This window comes from Procambarus clarkii, chromosome 65 (genome assembly GCF_040958095.1).
Source record: "Procambarus clarkii isolate CNS0578487 chromosome 65, FALCON_Pclarkii_2.0, whole genome shotgun sequence".
NCBI classification, from domain to species: Eukaryota; Metazoa; Arthropoda; class Malacostraca; order Decapoda; family Cambaridae; genus Procambarus; species Procambarus clarkii.
The window spans coordinates 801,042-823,923 of record NC_091214.1 but is presented as its reverse complement, the minus strand read 5'-3'; positions in this window follow the sequence as shown (position 1 = coordinate 823,923).

The window sequence follows — 22,882 nt, the reverse complement described above, 5'->3', positions numbered from 1 at the left end:
TTCAGCCGAATTAGAGCGGTTTTACGTGTACATCTTCCATCGGTAATATAAACGGAAAATCAGGAACATTTTCGTTAATTCTAATGAAGACGCATTGATTTTTATCATTTGTATTGGAAACAACATTGTCATATGTCTTTTCTTGGATCTTCTTAATACGAAACCTCGCTCTATGATTTGGAGTTAAAATCCTCAAATATGGTAAAACAGTGACTTTTTTCACGTTTTTCATGTAGTGTGATTTTACGTAAATATGTTCATTTTTGCCAAATTTTCGATACTACTTCATGTTTTCTCACGATATGTGATTTGGCCGTCATATCTCAGAATTTCGCAAATTTCGCATTTTTAAGCAAGTTTCTTGCATTTTGTTTTGTACTAAAAATCATCGAATTTAGCAATATTTTGACGTTTATTATCCTCGTTTCCTTTATGTGATTTAAACAAAATATCATCGAATTAGGCAATTTTTTGCCGTTTTTCCACGTTTTTGTGAATTTTCAGTTTATTGGTATTAATTCATTAAATATACGATAAAAATGATGCAAACACATAATTGATTAGATAATAATCTTAAATACTTCATTTTCAATGATCTATTTGTTTCTCGTTAAAATACTGAGTAGGATATTGAAAACGGGAGAAGTTCTGTTTTTATTGCATAGATCGACGTTTCAGCCGAATTAGAGCGGTTTTACGTGTACATTTTTTATCGGTAATATAAACGGAAAATCAGGAACATTTTCGTTAATTCTAATGAAAACGCATTGATTTTTATCATTTGAATTGGAAACAACATTGTCATATGTCATCTTCATATGTCATATGTCTTGGATCTTCTTAATACGAAACCTCGCTCTATGATTTGAAGTTAAAATTCTCATATATGGTAAAACAGTGATTTTTTTCACGCTTTTCATGTAGTATGATTTTACGTAAATATATTCATTTTTGACAATATTTCGATACTACTTCATGTTTTCTCACAATATGCGATTTACCGTCATATCTCAGAATTTCGCAAATTTTGCATTTTTAAGCAAATTTCTTGCATTTGTTTCGTACTAAAAATCATCGAATTTAGCAATATTTTGAAGTTTATCATCCACTTTTCCTTTATGTGATTTAAACAAAATATCATCGAATTGTCAATATTTTTGTCGTTTTTCAACGTTTTTATGAATTTTCAGTTTATTGGTATTAATTCATTATATATACGATAAAAATGATGCAAACACATAATTGATTAGAAAACAACCTTAAATGCTTCATTTTCAATCAACTATTTGCTTCTCGTTAAAATACAAAGTAAGATATTAAAAAGGGGAGAAGTTCTGTTTTTGTTGCATATATCGACGTTTCAGTTGAATTAGAGCGGTTTTACGTGTACATCTTCCATCGGTAATATAAACGGAAAATCAGGAACATTTTCGTTAATTCTAATGAAAACGCATTGATTTTTATCATTTGTATTGGAAACAACATTGTCATATGTCTTTTCTTGGATCTTCTTAATACGAAACCTCGCTCTATGATTTGAAGGTAAAATCCTAAAATATGGTAAAACAGTGACTTTTTTCACGTTTTTCATGTAGTGTGATTTTTAGTAAATATATTCATTTTTTCCAATATTTCGATACTACTTCATGTTTTCTCACGATATGTGATTTGGCCGTCATATCTCAGAATTTAGCAAATTTTGCATTTTTAAGCAAATTTCTTGCATTTTGTTTTGTACTAAAAATCATCGAATTTAGCAATATTTTGACATTTATTATCCTCGTTTCCTTTATGTGATTTAAACAAAATATCATCGAATTAGGCAATATTTTGCCATTTTTCCACGTTTTTGTGAATTTTCAGTTTATTGGTATTAATTCATTAAATATACGATAAAAATGATGCAAACACATAATTGATTAGATAATAACCTTAAATACTTCATTTTCAATGATCTATTGGTTTCTCGTTAAAATACTGAGTAGGATATTGAAAAGGGGAGAAGTTCTGTTTTTATTGCATATATCGACGTTTCAGCCGAATTAGAGCGGTTTTACCTGTACATTTTTTATCGGTAATATAAACGGAAAATCAGGAACATTTTCGTTAATTCTAATGAAAACGCATTGATTTTTATCATTTGTATTGGAAACAACATTGTCATATGTCATCTTCATATGTCATATTTCATATGTCTTGGATCTTCTTAATACGAAACCTCGCTCTATGATTTGAAGTTAAAATCCTCAAATATGGTAAAACAGTGACTTTTTTCACGCTTTTCATGTAGTATGATTTTACGTAAATATATTCATTTTTGACAATATTTCGATACTACTTCATGTTTTCTCACAATATGTGATTTGGCCGTCATATCTCAGAATTTCGCAAATTTTGCATTTTTAAGCAAATTTCTTGCATTTTGTTTTGTACTAAAAATCATCGAATTTAGCAATATTTTGACGTTCATCATCCCCTTTTCCTTTATGTGATTTAAACAAAATATCATCGAATTAGGCAATATTTTGCCGTTTTTCCACGTTTATGTGAATTTTCAGTTTATTGGTATTAGTTCATTATATATACGATAAAACTGATGCAAACACATAATTGATTAGATAATAACCTTAAATACTTCATTTTCAATGATCTATTTGTTTCTCGTTAAAATACTGAGTAAGATATTGAAAAAGGGAGAAGTTCGGTTTTTATTGCATATATCGACATTTCATCCGGAATAGAGCGGTTTTACGTGTACATCTTCCATCGGTAATATAAACGAAAAATCAGGAACATTTTAGGTAATTCTAATGAAAACACATTGATTTTTATCATTTGTATTGGAAACAACATTGTCATATGTCCTTTCTTGGGTCTAAACAATACGATACCTCGCTTTATGATTCGAAGTTAAAATCTTCAAATTTGGTATAATAATGACTTTTTCACGTTTTTCATGTAGTTTGATATTACGTATATATATTCATTTTTACCTATATTTCGATACTATTTCATGTAGTATCATGATATGTGATTTGGCCTTCACATACCAGAATTTCGAAGAATATTGCATTTTAAGCAAGTTTTCTTGCATTTGTTTCGTTCTAAAAATCATCGAATTTAGCAATATTTTGACGTTTATCATCCCCTTTTCTTTTATGTGATTTAAACAAAATTTCATCGAATTAGTCAATATTTTGCCGTTTTCCACGTTTTTGTTAATTTTCAGTTTATTGGTATTAATTCATTATATATACGATAAAAATGATGCAAACACATAATTGATTAGAAATTAACCTTAAATACTTCACTTTCAGTCAACTATTTGTTTCTCGTTAAATACAGAGTAAGATATTGCAAAGGGGAGAAAGTCTGTTTTTATTGCATATATCGACGTTTCAGCCGAATTAGAGCGGTTTTACGTGTACATCTTCCATCGGTAATATAAACGGAAAATCAGGAACATTTTCGTTAATTCTAATGAAGACGCATTGATTTTTATCATTTGTATTGGAAACAACATTGTCATATGTCTTTTCTTGGATCTTCTTAATACGAAACCTCGCTCTATGATTTGGAGTTAAAATCCTCAAATATGGTAAAACTGACTTTTTTCACGTTTTTCATGTAGTGTGATTTTACGTAAATATGTTCATTTTTGCCAAATTTTCGATACTACTTCATGTTTTCTCACGATATGTGATTTGGCCGTCATATCTCAGAATTTCGCAAATTTTGCATTTTTAAGCAAGTTTCTTGCATTTTGTTTTGTACTAAAAATCATCGAATTTAGCAATATTTTGACGTTTATTATCCTCGTTTCCTTTATGTGATTTAAACAAAATATCATCGAATTAGGCAATATTTTGCCGTTTTTCCACGTTTTTGTGAATTTTCAGTTTATTGGTATTAATTCATTAAATATACGATAAAAATGATGCAAACACATAATTGATTAGATAATAACCTTAAATACTTCATTTTCAATGATCTATTTGTTTCTCGTTAAAATACTGAGTAGGATATTGAAAACGGGAGAAGTTCTGTTTTTATTGCATAGATCGACGTTTCAGCCGAATTAGAGCGGTTTTACGTGTACATTTTTTATCGGTAATATAAACGGAAAATCAGGAACATTTTCGTTAATTCTAATGAAAACGCATTGATTTTTATCATTTGAATTGGAAACAACATTGTCATATGTCATCTTCATATGTCATATGTCTTGGATCTTCTTAATACGAAACCTCGCTCTATGATTTGAAGTTAAAATTCTCATATATGGTAAAACAGTGACTTTTTTCACGCTTTTCATGTAGTATGATTTTACGTAAATATATTCATTTTTGACAATATTTCGATACTACTTCATGTTTTCTCACAATATGTGATTTGGCCGTCATATCTCAGAAAATCGCAAATTTTGCATTTTTAAGCAAATTTCTTGCATTTTGTTTTGTACTAAAAATCATCGAATTTAGCAATATTTTGACGTTCATCATCCCCATTTCCTTTATGTGATTTAAACAAAATATCATCGAATTAGGCAATATTTTGCCGTTTTTCCACGTTTATGTGAATTTTCAGTTTATTGGTATTAGTTCATTATATATACGATAAAACTGATGCAAACACATAATTGATTAGATAATAACCTTAAATACTTCATTTTCAATCATCTATTTGTTTCACGTTAAAATACTGAGTAATATATTGAAAAGGGGAAAAGTTTGGTTTTTATTGCATATATCGACGTTTCAGCCGGAATAGAGCGGTTTTACGTGTACATCTTCCATCGGTAATATAAACGAAAAATCAGGAACATTTTAGGTAATTCTAATGAAAACACATTGATTTTTATCATTTGTATTGGAAACAGCATTGTCATATGTCTTTTCTTGGATCTAAACAATACGATACCTCGCTTTATGATTCGTAATTAAAATCCGCAAATTTGGTATAATAGTGACTTTTTTCACGTTTTTCATGTTGTTTGATATTACGTAAATATGTTCATTTTTACCAATACTTCGGTACTATTTCATGCAGTATCATGATATGTGATTTGGCCTTCAAATCTCAGAATTTCGCATAATATTGCATTTTAAGCAAGTTTTCTTGCATTTTGTTTCGTACTAAAAATCATCGAATTTAGCAATATTTTGACGTTTATCATCCACTTTTCGTTTATGTGATTTAAACAAAATATCATCGAATTAGTCAATATTTTGCCGTTTTCAACGTTTTTGTTAATTTTCAGTTTATTGGTATTAATTCATTATATATACGATAAAAATGATGCAAACACATAATTGATTAGAAATTAACCTTAAATACTTCACTTTCAATCAACTATTTGTTTCTCGTTAAATACAGAGTAAGATATTGCAAAGGGGAGAAAGTCTGTTTTTATTGCATATATCGACGTTTCAGCCGAATTAGAGCGGTTTTACGTGTACATCTTCCATCGGTAATATAAACGGAAAATCAGGAACATTTTCGTTAATTCTAATGAAGACGCATTGATTTTTATCATTTGTATTGGAAACAACATTGTCATATGTCTTTTCTTGGATCTTCTTAATACGAAACCTCGCTCTATGATTTGGAGTTAAAATCCTCAAATATGGTAAAACAGTGACTTTTTTCACGTTTTTCATGTAGTGTGATTTTACGTAAATATGTTCATTTTTGCCAAATTTTCGATACTACTTCATGTTTTCTCACGATATGTGATTTGGCCGTCATATCTCAGAATATCGCAAATTTTGCATTTTTAAGCAAGTTTCTTGCATTTTGTTTTGTACTAAAAATCATCGAATTTAGCAATATTTTGACGTTTATTATCCTCGTTTCCTTTATGTGATTTAAACAAAATATCATCGAATTAGGCAATATTTTGCCGTTTTTCCACGTTTTTGTGAATTTTCAGTTTATTGGTATTAATTCATTAAATATACGATAAAAATGATGCAAACACATAATTGATTAGATAATAACCTTAAATACTTCATTTTCAATGATCTATTTGTTTCTCGTTAAAATACTGAGTAGGATATTGAAAACGGGAGAAGTTCTGTTTTTATTGCATAGATCGACGTTTCAGCCGAATTAGAGCGGTTTTACGTGTACATTTTTTATCGGTAATATAAACGGAAAATCAGGAACATTTTCGTTAATTCTAATGAAAACGCATTGATTTTTATCATTTGAATTGGAAACAACATTGTCATATGTCATCTTCATATGTCATATGTCTTGGATCTTCTTAATACGAAACCTCGCTCTATGATTTGAAGTTAAAATTCTCATATATGGTAAAACAGTGACTTTTTTCACGCTTTTCATGTAGTATGATTTTACGTAAATATATTCATTTTTGACAATATTTCGATACAACTTCATGTTTTCTCACAATATGTGATTTGGCCGTCATATCTCAGAATTTCGCAAATTTTGCATTTTTAAGCAAATTTCTTGCATTTTGTTTTGTACTAAAAATCATCGAATTTAGCAATATTTTGACGTTCATCATCCCCTTTTCCTTTATGTGATTTAAACAAAATATCATCGAATTAGGCAATATTTTGCCGTTTTTCCACGTTTATGTGAATTTTCAGTTTATTGGTATTAGTTCATTATATATACGATAAAACTGATGCAAACACATAATTGATTAGATAATAACCTTAAATACTTCATTTTCAATCATCTATTTGTTTCTCGTTAAAATACTGAGTAATATATTGAAAAAGAAGAGAAGTTCGGTTTTTATTGCATATATCGACGTTTCAGCCGGAATAGAGCGGTTTTACGTGTATATTTTCCATCGGTAATATAAACGAAAAATCAGGAACATTTTAGGTAATTCTAATGAAAACACATTGATTTTTATCATTTGTATTTAAAACAACATTGTCATATGTCTTTTCTTGGGTCTAAACAATACGATACCTCGCTTTATGATTCGTAGTTAAAATCCTCAAATTTGGTAAAATAGTGACTTTTTTCACGTTTTTCATGTAGTTCATATTAAGTAAATATGTTCATTTTTACCAATACTTCGGTACTATTTCATGCAGTATCATGATATGTGATTTGGCCTTCAAATCTCAGAATTTCGCATAATATTGCATTTTAAGCAAGTTTTCTTGCATTTTGTTTCGTACTAAAAATCATCGAATTTAGCAATATTTTGACGTTTATCATCCCCTTTTCCTTTATGTGATTTAAACAAAATATCATCGAATTAGGCAATATTTTGCCGTTTTTCCACGTTTATGTGAATTTTCAGTTTATTGGTATTAGTTCATTATATATACGATAAAACTGATGCAAACACATAATTGATTAGATTCTCAGAATCTGAGAACCTTAAATACTTCATTTTCAATGATCTATTTGTTTCTCGTTAAAATACTGAGTAAGATATTGAAAAAGGGAGAAGTTCGGTTTTTATTGCATATATCGACATTTCATCCGGAATAGAGCGGTTTTACGTGTACATCTTCCATCGGTAATATAAACGAAAAATCAGGAACATTTTAGGTAATTCTAATGAAAACACATTGATTTTTATCATTTGTATTGGAAACAACATTGTCATATGTCCTTTCTTGGGTCTAAACAATACGATACCTCGCTTTATGATTCGAAGTTAAAATCTTCAAATTTGGTATAATAATGACTTTTTCACGTTTATCATGTAGTTTTATATTACGTATATATATTCATTTTTAAATATATTTCGATACTATTTCATGTAGTATCATAATATGTGATTTGGCCTTCACATCCCAGAATTTCGAAGAATATTGCATTTTAAGCAAGTTTTCTTGCATTTTGTTTCGTACTAAAAATCATCGAATTTAGCAATATTTTGACGTTTATCATCCCCTTTTCCTTTATGTGATTTAAACAAAATATCATCGAATTAGGCAATATTTTGCCGTTTTTCCACGTTTTTGTGAATTTTCAGTTTATTGGTAATAATTCAATAAATATACGATAAAAATGATGCAAACACATAATTGATTAGATAATAACCTTAAATACTTCATTTTCAATGATCTATTTGTTTCTCGTTAAAATACTGAGTAGGATGTTGAAAACGGGAGAAGTTCTGTTTTTATTGCATAGATCGACGTTTCAGCCGAATTAGAGCGGTTTTACGTGTACATTTTTTATCGGTAATATAAATGGAAAATCAGGAACATTTTCGTTAATTCTAATGAAAACGCATTGATTTTTATAATTTGTATTGGAAACAACATTCTCATATGTCATCTTCATATGTCATATGTCATATGTTTTGGATCTTCTTAATACGAAACCTCGCTATATGATTTGAAGTTAAAATCCTCAAATGTGGTAAAACAGTGACTTTTTTCACGCTTTTCATGTAGTATGATTTTACGTAAATATATTCATTTTTGCCAATATTTCGATACTACTTCATGTTTTCTCACAATATGTGATTTGGCCGTCATATTTCTGAATTTTGCAAATTTTGCATTTTTAAGCAAATTTCTTGCATTTTGTTTTGTACTAAAAATCATCGAATTTAGCAATATTTTGACGTTCATCATTCCCTTTTCCTTTATGTGATTCAAACAAAATATCATCGAATTAGGCAATATTTTGCCGTTTTTCCACGTTTATGTGATTTTTCAGTTTATTGGTATTAGTTCATTATATACACGATAAAACTGATGCAAACACATAATTGATTAGATAATAACCTTAAATACTTCATTTTCAATGATCTATTTGTTTCTCGTTAAAATACTGAGTAAGATATTGAAAAGGGGAGAAGTTCGGTTTTTATTGCATATATCGACGTTTCAACCGGAATAGAGCGGTTTTACGTGTACATCTTCCATCGGTAATATAAACGAAAAATCAGGAACATTTTAGGTAATTCTAATGAAAACACATTGATTTTTATCATTTGTATTGTAAACAACATTGTCATATGTCCTTTCTTGGGTCTAAACAATACGATACCTCGCTTTATGATTCGTAGTTAAAATCCTCAAATTTGGTAAAATAGTGACTTTTTCACGTTTTTCATGTAGTTCATATTAAGTAAATATGTTCATTTTTACCAATACTTCGATACTATTTCATGCAGTATAACGATATGTGATTTGACCTTCAAATCTCAGAATTTCGCATAATATTGCATTTTAAGCAAGTTTTCTTGCATTTTGTTTCGTACTAAAAATCATCGAATTTAGCAATATTTGGACTTTTATCATCCTTTATGTAATTTAAACAAAATATCATCGAAATAGGCAATATTTTGCCGTTTTTCCACGTTTTTGTGAATTTTCAGTTTATTGTTATTAATTCATTAAATATACGATAAAAATTATGCAAACACATAATTGATTAGATAATAACCTTAAATACTTCATTTTCAATCAACTATTTGCTTCTCGTTAAAATACAGAGTAAGATATTGAAAAGGGGAGAAGTTCTGTTTTTATTGCATATATCGACATTTCAGCCGAATTAGAGCGGTTTTACGTGTACATCTTCCATCGGTAATATAAACGGAAATTCAGGAACATTTTCGTTAATTCTAATGAAGACGCATTGATTTTCATCATTTGTATTGGAAACAACATTGTCATATGTCTTTTCTTGGATCTTCTTAATACGAAACCTCGCTCTATGATTTGGAGTTAAAATCCTCAAATATGGTAAAACAGTGACTTTTTTCACGTTTTTCATGTAGTGTGATTTTACGTAAATATATTCATTTTTGCCAAATTTTCGATACTACTTCATGTTTTCTCACGATATGTGATTTGGCCGTCATATCTCAGAATTTCGCAAATTTTGCATTTTTAAGCAAGTTTCTTGCATTTTGTTTTGTACTAAAAATCATCGAATTTAGCAATATTTTGACGTTTATTATCCTCGTTTCCTTTATGTGATTTAAACAAAATATCATCGAATTAGGCAATATTTTGCCGTTTTTCCACTTTTTGTGAATTTTCAGTTTATTGGTATTAATTCATTAAATATACGATAAAAATGATGCAAACACATAATTGATTAGATAATAACCTTAAATACTTCATTTTCAATGATCTATTTGTTTCTCGTTAAAATACTGAGTAAGATATTGAAAAGGGGAGAAGTTCTGTTTTTATTGCATATATCGACGTTTCAGCCGAATTAGAGCAGTTTTACGTGTACATCTTCCATCGGTAATATAAACGGAAAATCAGTAACATTTTCGTTAATTCTAATGAAAACGCATTGATTTTTATCATTTGTATTGGAAACAACATTGTCATATGTCTTTTCTTGGATCTTCTCAATACGAAACCTCGCTCTATGATTTGAAGTTAAAATCCTAAAATATGGTAAAACAGTGACTTTTTTCACGTTTTTCATGTAGTGTGATTTTACGTAAATATATTCATTTTTGCCAATATTTCGATACTACTTCATGTTTTCTCACGATATGTGATTTGGCCGTCATATCTCAGAATTTTGCAAATTTTGCATTTTTAAGCATGTTTCTTGCATTTTGTTTTATACTAAAAATCATCGAATTTAGCAATATTTTGACGTTTATCATCCCCTTTTCCTTTATGTGATTTAAACAAAATATCATCGAATTAGGCAATATTTTGCCGTTTTTTCACGTTTTTGTGAATTTTCAGTTTATTGTTATTAATTAATTAAATATACGATAAAAATGATGCAAACACATAATTGATTAGATAATAACCTTAAATACTTAATTTTCAATCATCTATTTGTTTCTCGTTAAAATACTGAGTAAGATATTGAAAAAGAAGAGAAGTTCGGTTTTTATTGCATATATCGACGTTTCAACCGGAATAGAGCGGTTTCACATGTATATTTTCCATCGGTAATATAAACGAAAAATCAGGAACATTTTAGGTAATTCTAATGAAAACACATTGATTTTTATCATTTGTATTTAAAACAACATTGTCATATGTCTTTTCTTGGATCTAAACAATACGATACCTCGCTTTATGATTCGTAATTAAAATCCTCAAATTTGGTATAATAGTGACTTTTTTCACGTTTTTCTTGTAGTTCATATCAAGTAAATATGTTCATTTTTACCAATACTTCGATACTATTTCATGCAGTATCACGATATGTGATTTGGCCTTCAAATCTCAGAATATCGCATAATATTGCATTTTAAGCAAGTTTTCTTGCATTTTGTTTCGTACTAAAAATCATCGAATTTAGCAATATTTTGACGTTTATCATCCACTTTTCCTTTATGTGATTTAAACAAAATATCATCGAATTAGGTAATATTTTGCCGTTTTTCCACGTTTTTGTGAATTTTCAGTTTATTGGTAATAATTCATTATATATACGATAAAAATGATGCAAACACATAATTGATTAGATAATAACCTTAAATACTTCATTTTCAATGATCTATTTGTTTCTCGTTAAAATACTGAGTAAGATATTGAAAAGGTGAGAAGATCGGTTTTTATTGCATATATCGACGTTTCAACCGGAAAAGAGCGGTTTTACGTGTACATCTTCCATCGGTAATATAAACGAAAAATCAGGAACATTTTAGGTAATTCTAATGAAAACACATTGATTTTTATCATTTGTATTGGAAACAACATTGTCATATGTCCTTTCTTGGGTCTAAACAATACGATACCTCGCTTTATGATTTGTATTTAAAATCCTCAAATTTGGTAATATGTGACTTTTTTCACGTTTTTCATGTAGTTCATATTAAGTAAATATGTTCATTTTTACCAATACTTCGATACTATTTTATGCAGTATCACGATATGTAATTTGGCTTTCAAATCTCAGAATTTCGCATAATATTCCATTTTAAGCAAGTTTTCTTGCATTTTGTTTCGTACTAAAAATCATCGAATTTAGCAATATTTTGCCGTTTTTCCACGTTTTTGTGAATTTTCAGGTTATTGTTATTAATTCATTAAATATACGATAAAAATGACGCAAACACGTAATTCATTAGAAATTAACCTTAAATGCTTCAATCAACTATTTGTTTCTTGTTAAAATACAGAGTAAGATATTGAAAAGAGGAGAAGTTTTGTTTTTATTGCATTAATCGACGTTTCAGCCAGATTAGAGCGGTTTTACGTGTACATCTTCCATCGGTAATATAAACGGAAAATCAGTAACATTTTCGTTAATTCTAATGAAAACGCATTGATTTTTATCATTTGTATTGGAAACAACATTGTCATATGTCTTTTCTTGGATCTTCTCAATACGAAACCTCGCTCTATGATTTGAAGTTAAAATCCTAAAATATGGTAAAACAGTGACTTTTTTCACGTTTTTCATGTAGTGTGATTTTACGTAAATATATTCATTTTTGCCAATATTTCGATACTACTTCATGTTTTCTCACGATATGTGATTTGGCCGTCATATCTCAGAATTTTGCAAATTTTGCATTTTTAAGCATGTTTCTTGCATTTTGTTTTATACAAAAAATCATCGAATTTAGCAATATTTTGACGTTTATCATCCCCTTTTCCTTTATGTGATTTAAACAAAATATCATCGAATTAGGCAATATTTTGCCGTTTTTCCACGTTTTGTGAATTTTCTGTCCATTGGTATTAATTCATTAAATATATGATAAAAATGATGCAAACACGTAATTGATTAGATAATAACCTTAAATACTTTATTTTCAATCATCAATTTGTTTCTCGTTAAAATACTGAGTAAGATATTGAAAAGGGGAAAAGTTTGGTTTTTATTGCATATATCGACGTTTCAGCCGGAATAGAGCGGTTTTACGTGTACATCTTCCATCGGTAATATAAACGAAAAATCAGGAACATTTTAGTTAATTCTAATGAAAACACATTGGTTTTTATCATTTGTATTGGAAACAACATTGTCATATGTCTTTTCTTGGATCTCTTGGATCTAAACAATACGAAATCTCACTTTATGATTCGAAGTTAAAATCCTCAAATTTGGTATAAACGTGACTTTTTTCACGTTTTTCATGTAGTTTGATATTACGTAAATATATTCATTTTTACCAATACTTCGATACTATTTCATGCAGTATCACGATATGTGATTTGGTCTTCAAATCTAAGAATTTCGCATAATATTGCATTTTAAGCAAGTTTTCTTGCATTTTGTTTCGTACTAAATATCATCGAATTTAGCAATATTTTGACGTTTATCATCCGCTTTTACATTATGTGATTTAAACAAAATATCATCGAATTAGGCAATATTTTGCCGTTTTTCCACGTTTTGTGAATTTTCAGTTTATTGGTATTAATTCATTACATATATGATAAAAATGATGCAAACACATAATTGATTAGATTTTAACCTTAAATACTTCATTTTCATTCATCTATTTGTTTCTCGTTAAAATACTGAGTAAGATATTAAAAAGGGGAGAAGTTCGGTTTTTATTGCATATATCAACGTTTCAACCGGAATAGAGCGGTTTTACGTGTACATCTTCCATCGGTAATATAAACGAAAAATCAGGAACATTTTAGGTAATTCTAATGAAAACACATTGATTTTTATCATTTGTATTGGAAACAGCATTGTCATATGTCTTTTCTTGGATCTAAACAATACGATACCTCGCTTTATGATTCGTAGTTAAAATCCGCAAATTTGGTATAATAGTGACTTTTTTCACGTTTTTCATGTAGTTCATATTAAGTAAATATGTTCATTTTTACCAATACTTCGGTACTATTTCATGCAGTATCATGATATGTGATTTGGCCTTCAAATCTCAGAATTTCGCATAATATTGCATTTTAAGCAAGTTTTCTTGCATTTTGTTTCGTACTAAAAATCATCGAATTTAGCAATATTTTGACGTTTATCATCCTCTTTTCGTTTATGTGATTTAAACAAAATATCATCGAATTAGGCAATATTTTGCCGTTTTTCCACGTTTTTGTGAATTTTCAGTTTATTGTTATTAATTCATTAAATATACGATAAAAATGATACAAACACGTAATTCATTAGAAATTAACCATAAATGCTTCATTTTCAATCAACTAATTGTTTCTCGTTAAAATACAGAGTAAGTAAGTAAGTAATTATCAAAAGAAGGCACCAAACCGGGAAGGCTATATAGCACCATCAAATACGCAAAATAATCAGAGGGCGCTAAATATCACCAAGGATGCCAATACGAGAACAAAAACGCATAAGGTGAACGATATCAAAAGTATCCGAGTCACCAAGAATTCTATCGAGGGACAGGTAACCGCGAGGAGCGGTCGGAAAGCAAGACACACGCTCGTCCTGGAAGTCAGGACATTCAAGAAGGACATGCACGACCGTAAGAGGGACAATGCAACTAGGACAATAAGGAGCAGGGCGGCGCTACATCAAGTGACCATGGGTTAAGCGAGTATGGCCAATACGCAACCTCGCCAGAGCTGTTTCCCACCGCCGGTTACGGTGGAAGGAGGACGGCCACGAGGAAACACAACATTTAAGAGTACGTAGCTTGTTACCAGTAACAGACAACCAAGAAGCCTGCCAACGGGTAAGGACTGAGGAATGGATAACCGGGTAAAAGTCGGAATACGGAATGCCTTTACGAGAGATGGGACAAAAGCGGACAGCTTCCTTAGCAGCAGCATCCGCACGCTCATTTAAAGACACACCAATATGGCTGGGAACCCAACAAAACTCAACCGACTTAAATTTACTGTGAACGAGAAACAGCCAATGCTGGATCTCGACAACTACTGGATGAACCGGATTAAAGGACCCGAGAGCCATGAGGGCACTACGAGAGTCAACAACAACCACAAAGGAAGACTGACAACGAGAAAGCAGGAGACGAAGAGCATAGAGAATAGCATAAAGTTCCGCTGTAAAGATGCTAGTCTCCGGAGGCAAGCGACACATATAAGTGCGATCAGGAAAAACAACAGAGTAGCCAACACCGTCCGCTGACTTAGACCCATCGGCGAAGACAGAAACGGAGCGGGAGTGAGAAGAAAAGTGTTCGAGGAAAAGGCGTTTTAGAACCGTAGGAGGGGTAAAAGCTTTAGTGATACGGGTCAAGGAAGTACAAAACCGCGGAAGAGGGACCCTCCACGGGGGCAAAGAAGGAACAACACGAGGAGAAACATCAGAAATACGAACGGAGAGAGAATCCTGTAGGCGAGATAACCGGACAGAAAGAGGGAGGTGGTGAAGAGGAACAGGAACCGCAGGAGGGGTAAAAGTTAAAGCACGACAGAGGCGAGAGGAAGGATGTTGCAAGGACCGCGCAAGATAGCGAAGACAGTAGCGATCACGGCGGTCCTGGAGAGACAGGAAGCCAGTGTCAACATATAAGCTAAGGATGGGAGTCGAACGAAAGGCACCAGAACTGAGGCGCAACCCAGTATGGTGCAAAGCATCAAGACGGCGAAGAGTAGAAGGAGAAGCAGACGAGTAAGCAGGGCAACCATAATCGAGCTTAGACAGGACGAGAGAGGAATGTAAAGCAAGGAGAGTGCGCCTATCTGCCCCCCAAGAAGTATGGGACAAGACCCGAAGGAGGGTAAGGGCCTTAGAGCACTCAACACGGAGGTAAGAGATATGGGGAGACCAAGACAAACGAATGTCAAGGAATAACCCCAAAAGCTTCGCGGAATCTTTGTATTCAAGGGGATGACCATAAAGTGACAAAGAGGGACGAAGAACAACCCGTTTCCACGTAAAAGTCATGGCACAAGTCTTAGAAGTAGAGAACTTGAAGCCATGACCTGTGGCCCAAGACGACACGGCATCAATTGCAAGTTGAAGCCGGCGTTGAAGGAGGCGAATCATCACCCTGACAACAAAGGGTAAGATCATCGACATAGAGAGCGGAGAAGACACCAGAAGGAAGAGAGGAAAGAAGACCATTGAGGGCAACAAGAAAAAGAGTAGTGCTCAGAACACTACCCTGGGGCACACCCTCGTATTGCTGAAAAGAGGGAGAGAGAGCGGTACCAAGGCGCACCCGAAAGGAACGACGAGAGAGGAAGCTGCGGAGAAAGAGAGGGAGATGACCACGAAGGCCAAAAGAATGAAGTTGAGATAGGATATGATAACGCCAAGTGGTGTCGTAAGCCTTTTCCAGGTCAAAAAGGACGGCAACAACGGAGGTCTTCGCAGCAAAAGCAGTACGAATATAGACCTCCAAGTTCACCAGGACATCTGTCGTGCTGCGGCACTTGCGGAAACCAAATTGAGAAGGGGAGAGGAGGTGATGGTGTTCCAGGAACCACATCAGACGAACGTTAACCATACGTTCAAAGAGTTTGCAGACACAACTTGTGAGAGCAATAGGCCAAAGTCCTTAGGGGAAGTACCCAGAGACCCCGGTTTGCGAACAGGGAGGACAACGGCATCGAGCCAGTCCTCAGGGACTGACGACGACTCCCAGATCCGATTATACAGACTCAGTAAATACTGAGACGTGCTCGGAGGGAGATGGCGAAGCATCTCATAATGAATACCATCGGAGCCCGCCGCCGTAGAACCGCAGAGGGCCAGGGCAGAACGAAGTTCAGAGAGAGAGAAGGGATCATTATAGGGAAGCTGAAGATGAGTGCAGAAATCTAAAGGACAAGACTCAAGGACAGGTTTACGAAGAAGGAAAGATTGGGGAAGATGAAGACCAGAGCTAACAGAAGAAAAGTGGGAACCCAGTTCGGAAGCGACCTGCAACGGGTCCGCCACAAGAGTATCATGGAGGTGAAGGACCGGTGAAACATCGGGAACGAACTTACCCGCTATCTTGCGGATACGCTTCCAGATCTGGGCCAGAGGGGTCTCGGACGTAATTGTTGAGACAAAAGACGCCCAACATTCACGTTTAGCCGTACGGATGGCCCTACGGGCCACCGCACTCGCTTTCCGAAAGAAAAGAAAAGAATCGGTCGTCTGCCTACGGCGGTGCCTCTTCCAGGCTGCACGCTTACAGCGGACGGCCCGAGCACAGTCCGCATTCCACCAGGGAACGCACTTCCGTGGACCCCGAGAGGAAGAGCGAGGAATAGAGCGGAGGGCAGCGTTGAAGACAGTGTCATGAAAAAGGAGGAGAGCGCGAGAGAGAGGCAGAAGCGAGAGGTCAGGGAGAGCAGCACTGAGTAGGGTCCAGTCTGCCTTAGCAAACTGCCACCTAGGGAAAGAGAGGGAAGGGCGAAAAGAGAAAAAGGAAACAAGGATAAAAAATGATCACTTCCATGGAGGTCATCAAGAACCTGCCACGTGAAATCTAGGTAAAGAGAAGAAGAGCAGAGAGAAAGATCAAGACAAGAAAGGGTGCGAGTCCGAGAGTCCAAATGAGTGGGCTCACCAGAATTCAGAAGAGACAGGGAAGAAGAGAGGAGAAACGGCTCAAGGAGGCGACCCCGGGTATTCGTCAGAACGTCACCCCAAAGAGAATGACGACAATTGAAGTCACCCAGCAGGAGCACAGGCTCCGGCAAGGAGTCCAGGAGGTGTTTCAAATCAGGAAGAGAGAGCGGGACACTCGGGGGGAGATAAATGGAACAAACTGTGTACCATTTCCCCACAAAGATACGAGCAGCAGAACAATGGAGAGGCGAAGGAAAAGTAAAGGAACAAAGGGAACATCAGCCCGAATCAAGAGAGCAGAAGAATTAGAAGCTCCAGCAATGGCTGGGGGGGGGGGGGAGAGAGAAAGGAATAGCCACGAAAACGACCAGGACGAGCACCAAGCATTGGCTCCTGGAGACAGACACAAAGGGGCGAAAACCGCGAAATCAGAAGTTGGAGTTCGAGGAAATTGGCGTAATAACCTCGAACGTTCCATTGAAGAATGGACAACGACGAGAAGAGAAAGGACAAAAACAGAGAACAAGGAAGAAACAAAGGCGAAAGAGCAACAGAGCACGTTAAAGAATATCAGGGTCGGGATCAGGGTCAGCAAAGTCAGGGTTAGGGGGCATGGGTAAACTGAGCAAAGACGGAGGGAAGGAAACGGGAGAACAGATCAGAGGTGGGCGGGCAGGGTCCGGAGGAGGAGGAGGAGGAGGAAGAGGAGGAGACAACGGAGAGGAGCCGTCAAGGACAGCAGCAGGAGGAGGGGGAGTAGAAAGAGGGGAGCGCACCCCAGCAAGAGCAGTAAACGAAAGGGAAGCAGGGGCCAAAGAAACCTCCATAGCAGGAAGAGGGGGCGCAAGCACTGAAACGGGAGGGGAAGGAGCAACAGAGCCAGAAGGAGGAGCTGAGGAAGAAAGCGAAGCCTTCTTACCCGCCGGGGAAGAGGAAGGAGAGGAGCCAGGCTTACGCTTCTGACTTAAAGAGACCGGTGTCCCAGCAACTACGTACCGGGCAACGGATTCCAGTGTCTCAACAGGAGAAGCCGAACGAGAGCACACACGACGGCCGTTAGGAGAGCGATGGACATCCGCCCGCACCGACAGGCGGTGGGGAGAGCCGATAGATGGAGGAAGAGGATGGGAAGGAGGATCGGAGGGGGACGAGGAAGAAGACACAGAAGACACGACAGACCGGGTAGAAGGAAGGGGAACCCCAGACAGAGGACCAGGAGGAGGATCCTTCGGGAGAGAACCCAAAGGAACAGAGGAGGGGGCAGTGGGCGCATCAGGGTCCAAGGCCCGGAAACGGTTGTGAGTCTGAGGAAGGCGGGAAGGACGAGGAGAGGAAGAGCGCAACACGCGCGCATAAGAGATATTAGCATAAGGCGGGAGCCGGCGAACCTGGCGCCTCGCCTCAGGAAAAGATAAACGCTCCCGGTGCTTCAGGTTGAGGACGGCTGCCTCAAGCTTATAATGGACACACGCACGGGAGAAGGTAGGATGGGCCTCACCGCAGTTGAGGCAACGAGCCTGGGGAGAAGTGCACTCCGACTTAGAGTGACCTTCGCCACCACACAAAGGACAGAGAGAGACAGTCCCGGAGCAGCGGAGGGCACCATGCCCAAACCTCCAGCACTTGTTGCAGAGCCGAGGAGAAGGAATGTACTCCTGGACAGAGCACCTGGCACCAGCAAGAATGACAGAGGGTGGAAGGGTCCTACCATCAAAGGTAATCTTCACAACCCGGAGGGGTTGACGGCGACTACCACGAGGGGGACGAGTAAACGTGTCCACCTGGAGAATAGAATGGCCCTGGGCAGCGAGGATATGTCGAATATCGTCATGGCAGTCGCGCAGGTCCCGAACACCGGTTGCAACATGGGGCGGGAGCAAAATAGTGCCAACACTGGCATTCAACTGAGCGTTCTTCGAGACCCGAACGGGGGTCTCGCCAAGGCAGGATAAGGCAGCCAAGCGGGAAGCAGCATCCTGAGAAGGAGCAGCAACGACACGTGTACCGAGACGAGTGGGGTTGAAAGTAATGGAGGCATCCACGGAATCAACTTGATGTCGATGGAGGGAGAAATCGTCAGGAGGCGCAGAATCAAGAGGGAGGAGATCAAAATATTTGGCCCGCGAAGCGGGACCAAACAAGGCTTGATAGGTAGCAGAACTGGAAGGAATCGAGCGAGGGCGGCCGTGACGAGGACGGCGGTGAGAACCCCCAGAGAGAGAGGGGTTAAAAGGCGCAGTAGTTACAACTAGAGAAGGAGCCGCGCCAGGGGACGAGGTAGTCACCACTGGGGGCTTGGGGCTCGACCCAACCACAGAGGAGGGAAGGGAGCCAGGGGAAGGAGTCAGAGAGGCCAAAGGAGGAGCAAGGTCGGGGCCCAATGCAGCGGAGGCTACAGAGCCCGGTCTTCCAATACGGACCGACTCGGGGGCTTGGTCGCCCACCCCACGAGCCTGAGAAGGTAAGCCAGAAGTAGCCGAAACAGGGGTTATCATCTTGACAAAAAGAAGAATTCACTCACGAATGTGCCCCCACACCCACCATGGAGCCACAATTAGAGGCAGGACACCCAACAAGAAGCTATCGCCGATCTTGTCGGGGCCTCCTAGGGGTGCGTCGTGAGTATACGCCCCACAAACGCCACCTTAAGAAACCGACAGTCCGTCGAGATCGGGTTCAGTGACGAAGTGGGGATTGACAATAAAAGGTTCCCCTCGCTCTCGACGTCGGGTACTGCAGTTCTACGGGTGCATGAGTATGCCTCCTCAAGCACCCGGGCGTCAAAATAGAAGAAGTCCATGGAAGAACCAGAACGAGCAAAAGGTCGGCAGGAAACGGCAAGCAGATAGGAGAAGAGGGGGAGAAAAACGAAAAAGAAGGAAAAGGAAAAGGTGCCCAGCAGAATTGGAGAGGACGGCAGCAGGAGCACAAGGCTAGAAAAGGACAGAGGACTGTCCTAAGGAGCATCACACTCCGGCAGCCACCCACGAAGCCCCCACACGGCGACAACGAGCTGAGCGGGGAGGGGGAAATACAGAGTAAGATATTGAAAAGGGGAGAAGTTCTGTTTTTATTGCATATATCGACGTTTCAGCCGGATTAGAGCGGTTTTACGTGTACATCTTACATCGTTAATATAAACGGAAAATCAGGAACATTTTAGTTAATTCTAATGAAAACGCATTGATTTTTATCATTTGTATTGGAAACAACATTGTCATATGTCTTTTCCTGGTTTTCTTAATATGAAACCTCGCTCTATGATTTGAAGTTAAAATCCTCAAATATGGTAAAATAGTGACTTTTTCACGTTTTTTATGAAGTGTGATTTTACGTAAATATATTCGTTTTTACCAATATTTCGATACTACTTCATGTTTTCTCACGATATGTGATTTGGCCGTCATATCTCAGAATTTCGCAAATTTTGCATTTTTAAGCATGTTTCTTGCATTTTGTTTTTTACTAAAAATCATCGAATTTAGCAATATTTTGACGTTTATCATCCCCTTTTCTTTTATGTGATTTAAACAAAATATCATCGAATTAGGCAATATTTTGCCGTTTTTCCACGTTTTGTGAATTATCAGTCCATTTGTATTAATTCATTAAATATATGATAAAAATGATGCAAACACATAATTGATTAGATAATAACCTTAAATACTTCATTTTCAATCATCTATTTGTTTCTCGTTAAAATACTGAGTAAGATATTGAAAAGGGGAAAGTTTGGTTTTTATTGCATATATCGACGTTTCAGCCGGAATAGAGCGGTTTTACGTGTACATCTTCCATCGGTAATATAAACGAAAAATCAGGAACATTTTAGTTAATTCTAATGAAAACACATTGGTTTTTATCATTTGTATTGGAAACAACATTTTGTCATATGTCTTTTCTTGGATCTCTTGGATCTAAACAATACGAAACCTCGCTTTATGATTCGAAGTTAAAATCCTCATATTTGGTATAAACGTGACATTTTTCACGTTTTTCATGTAGTTTGATATTACGTAAATATATTCATTTTTACCAATACTTCGATACTATTTCATGCAGTATTACGATATGTGATTTGGCCTTCAAATCTAAGAATTTCGCATAATATTGCATTTTAAGCAAGTTTTCTTGCATTTTGTTTCGTACTAAAAATCATAAAATTTAGCAATATTTTGACGTTTATCATCCCCTTTTCCTTTATGTGATTTAAACAAAATATCATCGAATTAGGCAATATTTTGCCGTTTTTCCTCGTTTTGTGAATTTTCAGTTTATTGGTATTAATTCATTACATATATGATAAAAATGATGCAAACACATAATTGATTAGATTATAACCTTAAATACTTCATTTTCATTCATCTATTTGTTTCTCGTTAAAATACTGAGTAAGATATTAAAAAGGGGAGAAGTTCGGTTTTTATTGCATATATCGACGTTTCAACCGGAATACAGCGGTTTTACGTGTACATCTTCCATCGGTAATATAAACGAAAAATCAGGAACATTTTAGTTAATTCTAATGAAAACACATTGATTTTTATCATTTGTATTGGAAACAACATTGTCATACGTTTTTCTTGGATCTAAACAATACGAAACCTCGCTTTATGATTCGAAGTTAAAATCCTCAAATTTGGTATAATCGTGAATTTTCACGTTTTTCATGTAGTTTGATATTACGTAAATATATTCATTTTTACCAATACTTCGATACTATTTCATGCAGTATCACGATATGTGATTTGGACTTCAAATCTCAGAATTTCGCATAATATTGCATTTTAAGCAAGTTTTCTTGCATTTTGTTTTGTACTAAAAATCATCGAATTTAGCAATATTTTGACGTTTATCATCCCCTTTTCCTTTATGTGATTTAAACAAAATATCATCGAATTAGGCAATATTTTGCCGTTTTTCCACGTTTTTGTGAATTTTCAGTTTATTGTTATTAATTCATTATATATACGATAAAAATGATGCAAACACATAATTGATTAGAAATTAACCTTAAATACTTCATTTTCAATCAACTATTTGTTTCTTGTTAATATACAGAGTAAGATATTGAAACGGGGAGAAGTTCTGTTTTTATTGCATATATCGACGTTTCAGCCGGATTAGAGCGGTTTTACTTGTACATCTTCCATCGGTAATATAAACGGAAAATCAGTAACATTTTAGTTAATTCTAATGAAAATGCATTGATTTTTATCATTTGTATTGGAAACAACATTTTCATATGTCTTTTCTTTGATCTTCTTAATACGTAACCTCGCTCTATGATTTGAAGTTAAATTCTTCAAATATGGAAAAATAGTGACTTTTTTCACGTTTTTCATGTAGTGTGATTTTACGTAAATATATTCATTTTTACCAATATTTCGATACTACTTCATGTTTTCTCACGATATGTGATTTGGCCGTCATATCTCAGAATTTAACAAATTTTGCATTTTTAAGCAAGTTTCTTGCATTTTGTTTTGTACTAAAAATCATCGAATTTAGC